The sequence below is a fragment of the Eublepharis macularius genome, chromosome 19 (assembly GCF_028583425.1).
Source record: "Eublepharis macularius isolate TG4126 chromosome 19, MPM_Emac_v1.0, whole genome shotgun sequence".
In the NCBI taxonomy this organism is placed as follows: Eukaryota; Metazoa; Chordata; class Lepidosauria; order Squamata; family Eublepharidae; genus Eublepharis; species Eublepharis macularius.
The window spans coordinates 17,659,991-17,666,358 of record NC_072808.1 but is presented as its reverse complement, the minus strand read 5'-3'; positions in this window follow the sequence as shown (position 1 = coordinate 17,666,358).

Below are 6,368 nucleotides of genomic sequence, written 5' to 3'. Positions count from 1 at the left end.
TTTTTGTTCCGGATCTTTGTTCACCTGAAGAACTGTTGCGGCTTGAAGTCTGTCTAACATTTAGGGTGCCTAACTCAAGGAAATTCCAGGAGGGTGGGCTTTGGGGAGTGAAGGGGCCTCAGCAGAGTATAATATCATACAATCCACCCTCCAAAGTGACCATTTTTTTCAGGGGCTCTGTAATTTGGAGATCAGTTGTCATTCTGGAAGATTCCAGATCCCACCTGGGTAGGGTTGCCAGCTCCAAGTTGGGAAATTCCTGGAGAACTCAAGGGTGAAACCTGGAGAAAGTGGGGTTTGGGGAGGGAGGACCTTGACATCGCATAATTCCATAGAGTCCACCCCCGTTTTCTCCAGGTGAACTGATCTCTCTGGCCTGGAGACCAGTTGTAATTCCGGGAGATCTCCAGCCACTACCTGGAGGCTGGCAACCCTACACCTGGGAAATGGCAACCCTAATAGCCAAAATGGCGGTCCCCAACATAGTGTCTGGGTGTCTTAGAACCTACTTCCTCCTTGAAGCTTGGAGTCTCAAACGGCCAAGCCAGGTACCCTCAGCTTGGCCACAGACACAGGCATTCTTATGTAGGGTTGCCAGCCCCCAGGTGGTGGCTGGAGATCTCCTGGAATTACAACAGATCTCCAGGTGACAGAGATCAGTTCACCTGGAGAAAATGGCTGCTTTGGAGGGTGGAGTCTATGGTACAATGCCATTCTGAGGCCCCTCCCTTCCCCAAACCCCGCCTTCTCCAGACTCCACCCCCAAAATCTACAGGAATTTCCCAGGCTGGACCTGGCAACCCTATTCTTATGTCTTCACACAGGCCTACTTAAGTCTCAAACTGTCCCTACTCACTGGAAACTGAAAACAGACAACATCTCTTCCCTCACAACCGAGAGCTGATCCTAGCTTTCTTCCACTTCAATGGATGCTTCTTAGGAAAGCCCAGGAGGGTTGGCCTGGGCTTAGGCAAAGACTAGTCATTCACAAGCCACTGCCTCCCATGAGAACGCTTACCTTGGAACTCTGCAACATGAGTGGCCCCACACCACCCCATGGTGATTTTGAGGCTAACTGGCCCAGCCTCATGGCAGCCATTTTGTCATGGCGCCTTCTGCTTTTTCTCCAAATTCCGAAAGTGCCCAAAGGCTCAATTAATTTGGGGGGGGGGGACTCTCTGGGCTGGAACACATATTGGATTTCTGTCCGGTTTTTAACAACTTTCCCATGGCACAAATAGTGTGAAGCAATTTCAGATGTACCTTTTAGTTGCTACTGAAGGCCCTTTGGCACGTGAGGTGGAAAGTCCCTTTGGGGCGCTAAGGAGACACAATCCATCCTTGATTTGCCACTTTAGGCAGAACTTGGGTCGAATCCACATTACTCATTCTAAGTCGCATGTTCCCCGCATTCCCCACGCAATCCCGAGTGCCGGTCACATTACCTCATTAAACAGACGCATTTCATTCGCATTTCTCCCGAATATGTGGTCACAGGTTTTCAACGGGAGTTTCACGGTGGCCGTGAACGGGCCAATGCGCAATTTACGCGGTTTTTTTAAAAACCACCCCCCTTCCTGTCTCTCCGGCCGTTCCGAGAGTTCCTATTGGCTGATTCAACTTGCAAGTGCTCCGTAGTCTGCAAAAGACTGTTTTTGACTTCATAGCATTGGATTTATTGATTATGCTGTTTCTGAATCAAATCTGGTAGTTTGAAAAATCATTTTGGGGTGAATCCATCCTCAGAACGGACTCGCGAAACTTCCTTTTTAACTTTTTAATTTTTTTTATTTTATATTACTGTAATATCGAAAATACGAAAAATCGAAATAATGACACTCCAAGGAAGTGAAACTTCAGTAAAATTCAGGCACTGAACTGTCCTGCATAGGAAATGCCCACGAAAGCTTCCCACATGCTTCCAAATTTCCAAAAAAGAAACGGGAGAGAGCCATCAGTGCTGTCAGTGGGGGGAAGAGAGGCATCATTATCTTCAATGATGTTTCTTTATAAGGCAAGATCGAAATAACGGAAAAGTGCGCTAAAAAAAATAAAAAAAAATGGGCAGGAAAAAAAGGTCCCGCCCAAAAAAGCAGTTTTCGTGCGGCCGTGTGACCGGAGGGACGCGCGAGAAAGACGGATTGGAAGCAGGAATGTGAATGAAGAGGAAAAAATCGTGGATTGGAGGCAAACGGAAGATATCCGATAAACATGCAGGTGATGGGTGAATGTGGATTCGACCTTGGTGTCCTGGTATGGCAGGGCCGCAAATGAGCATCATGTAGGAAATCCAGCTTGGTTAACCAACAGTTCTATTTGTGTGTATGAAGGGATGCTTTGTTGTAGGCAGATCCATGAGGGGAACTGAATAGGTGTTAGGTACCTACAGGCAGGGTTCATTTCGAGGGGGAACACGCAGGAATGCAGTTCCGGCAGTTCCCTAAAGAGGTCACATGTCAGGCAGCGCTGGATCTAGGGTTGCCCATGCCCGGGGCAACCGCAGGCTGACCACCTCGTGCACGTGCGCGTGCGTGCGCGCGCGCGCTCCCCACACTGTGTGATGACGTCAGTTCGGTGACGTTATCACGCAGGGCGGAACGGCGGAGGCAGCGTGCAGGGCTGGGAAGCCTCCTGCGCCATTCGCCTCCCTGTAGGTGAATGGCGCGGGCAGCCTCGCAGCCCCCTGCGCTGCCTTTCGCTTGCTCTGCGGGACAGGGGGCGGCCGGCTTGCTGTGCACCCCCTGCCCTGCAGGGCAGGCAAAGGGCAGCGTGGCCGCCCACGCCATTCGCTTGTCCTGTGGGGCAGGCGAATGGTGCGGGCGGCCTCGCAGCCCCCCCACCCCGCGCTGCCTTTTGCCTGCCCTGAAGAACAGGGGGTGCGCGGCAAGCCGGCCGCCCCCTGTCCCGCAGGGCAGGCGAAAGGCAGCGCAGGGGGCTGCGAGGCTGCCCGCGCTGCTGCCTGCGCCCTCTGGCAGCTGGCAGCTGCTCCCGGTGCCCCCTCCCTGGTGGTGCCAGGGGCAGACTACCCCCCCTGCCCCCCTTGATCCGGCCCTGATGTCAGGTGGCCCCACCCACCTGACTCTCAGCCATTTTGGGCCTGTTTCAGCCTGGATTGGGGCCGAAATGGCCCAGATCGGGCCTCTGACAGGTGGTGGATCACTCTCCCACTCAGCAGTGGCCCAATCCTGGCAATTTTCGGCCATTTTCAGCCCCTTTTTGCCATTTTGGGCCCAATTTCGGCCCTGAATGGCCAAGATTGGGTCCAAAATAGCCCAACTCATTAGCATGAGGCATATGCTAATAAGTTATGCTAATGAGTTCCTCCAGCTCTTTTTCTATGAAATGACCCCTGCCTACAGGGTTTTTTTTCTGAGAAAAGAGGTGGCGGAACTCTCAAAGAGGAAAATGAGGAAGAAACACACAGGATTCTTTGAAATAATATTTTCATGCACTATTGCCAAGTATTTTCAAGAGGTGTCGGAACTCTGTTCCACTGCGTTCCCGCTGAAAAAAAACCCTGGGTACCTATGTTCTTTTCTCAACGGCTGCTGAAGCAAAACACAGAAGAGACCTTTGGTCTTCCTTGAACACTGTATGTTTTAGTGTCACCTAAAAACAGACACTACAGGGTTAGAAAAGAGCAAGAGTCCAGAGGCACCTATATGACTAACAAAATTTGTGGTAGGGTATGAGCTTTTGCGAGCCACAGCTCACTTCTTCAGATATCTGAACAAATTTCTTCAGATATCTGAACAAATAGCACCTATAAGACTAACAAATGTTGTTAGTCTTATAGACGCTACTGGACTCTTGCTCTTTTCTACTGCTACAGACTAACAGGCTACCTATCTTGATAAAGCTACGAGGTTCGCCATGTTTCGTTGGTATTGGTAAAACCAGGAGTTTTATGGCACTTTAAAGACTACCAGCCTCCAAGGGTCAAAGCCCATTAAACGGATACCACAATTCCATTTTTATCTTAAAAAACGTAGGGGTGGGGTCTGCAGCTGCACATATCATACTGGTAAATGTGTTGGGACTAACTGATGTTCCCAGTTGTGTACACCCTCAGAACAAACTCATGCTATAGAGGTCAATGGGGACATTTCCTTCCATATGTGCCTCCCCTCCTCTAAACTGAGCTGGTGATAAGACCCATCTGTAGAGTGCTACCCCACCAAGATTAGTGTTATGACAAGGGCTCTTGGGTGGTAACTTCCACCTGTGAACTCTTGTAAGAGATTCACAGAGAATTGTAAGAGATCTGTGCAGTTGACTCATTTAAAAAGGTACATTGCTAACACTCCAGGTGATTTTTGTTTGTAGTGTTCCCCATTTGTATGTATTTTAAAAAATATATATTTTGCAGTAGATTTCGTAATGTAAACCACACTATTGAGCGGTCAATATACATGCACATAAATATTCCCAGATTTAATATGGCCGGGGTTCCTTTCTTGGTTTCCTTACAGTTAGAAGTAGCCTTTCCCTAATTTATCTGGGGCAGTTCTATTTATTCAGTGCATTTTCATGCTACTTTTCCTGCACAAAGCTCCCTGCGGTGGCTTCTTGCATCTGTTTCTCTTCCGCCTCTCTCCGTTTTTAGTAATTGGAGCACTTCTGAGAAAAATCATTCCTTGGAGATGGCTCCTTCCAAAGCAAGAAGCGGAAGCAAAACTTCCTCACTGTCCCATCTCCGGTTGACTCAGTTGGCACTCCTTCAGCCAGAAACAGAACATTTCCATTCCAGAGAGAACACCTGGCTTATGAAACCACCAGGACTGGTTCCTGGAAACTCCACCTGCGGGGATGTCGGTCTTGGAATGCCAAGCAGGATCAAGGAATGACGTACAACTGCCACCAGCATCAGTCAAAAGTGTTTACTCACCCGCCCAAGTACACACACTTATCTGCCACACCCTGACAAGGCCTGCGCCATCCACCTGTGTTTTGATTTCCTGTCCTTGCCATATGCATCACAGCATCCTGTAGGCAGTTGCTACCTGATGAGTCATAGAAGGGCAAAAGAATTGGGTGAGAGGTGACTTTGAGACAGGGCAAAGATCCAGTGTTCAGGATACCTGGTAAGGGAAGCACAGATTGATTCCAATTATTACAGCACCATCAAAGTGCATGGTGCTTTATATAGATGAAGACGGGTAGCCGTATTAGTCTGTCTGTAGCAGTAGAAAAAAACAAGAGTCCAGTAGCACCTATAAGACTAACAAAATTGGTGGTAGGGTATGAGCTTTTCTGAGCCGTAGCAACCTTCTTCAGACCTAGATGGGAAGCCGTGTTAGTCTGTAACAATAGAAATGAGCAAGAGTCCAGTAGCACCTATAAGACTAACAAAGACCACAGCTCACTTCTTTAGATCTAGATGGGTAGCCATGTTAGTCTGTCTGTAGTTGTAGAAAAGAGCAAGAGTCCAGTAGCACCTTCCTTTTCAGAGTCTTCCTTGGTGGTGCTGGCCCAACCAAGTACCAACCCTGCTTAGCTTCCAAGATCTTACGAGATCAGGCTATACCATACCACCTTCCCTCCTGACACCCATCAGTTACCAGGCTCATTTTAAGGTACTGGTTACTCACATACAGGGTTTTTTTTTCTGGGAAAAGAGGTGGCGGAACTCTTAAGAGGGAAATGAGGAAGAAACACACGGGATTCTTTGAAATCATATTATTTTCAAGCACTATTGCCCAGTATTTTCAAGAGGTGCCGGAACTCCGTTCCACCGCATTCCCCCTGAAAAAATGCCCTGCTCACATACAGTTTGTACTGTCTGTTGCTGCATTTTGTAACATGTGTTCAGACACCTCTGTTCAGATTTCTGGTTGGTTTTAGATTTCTACGAGTCAAATTCTATTGCATTGTCTATTGGAAGTTCCATCATGTGGATTGTATTAACTGATAGTTCAATCCTAAAAAGAGTTGCTCCAATCTAAGCCCAGTGAAATCAATGGGTTTAGACCGGAGTAACTGTTTTTAGGATTGCACTGTTATTCTGTGTACTCCGTCTTGAATCACAGCAAGAAAGACAAACTGTAAACATGTAATAAATCAAGTAAAAAATAAATATGACAATATCACAGGATTGTTAGGATTAACGGTTTGGTGTAGTGGCTAAGAGCTGCAGGACTGTAATCTGGAGAGCCAGGTTTGATTCCCCACTCCTCCGCTTGCAGCCAGCTGGGTGACCTTGGGTCAGTCACAGCTCTCTTAGAGCTCTCTCAGCCTCACCCACCTCACAGGGTGATTGTCTTGAGGATAATAACAACACACTTTGTAAATCACTCTCAGAGTGGCATTAAGTTGTCCTAAAAGGCGGTATATAAGTCACATGTTGTTGCTATTATTATTACGACAAC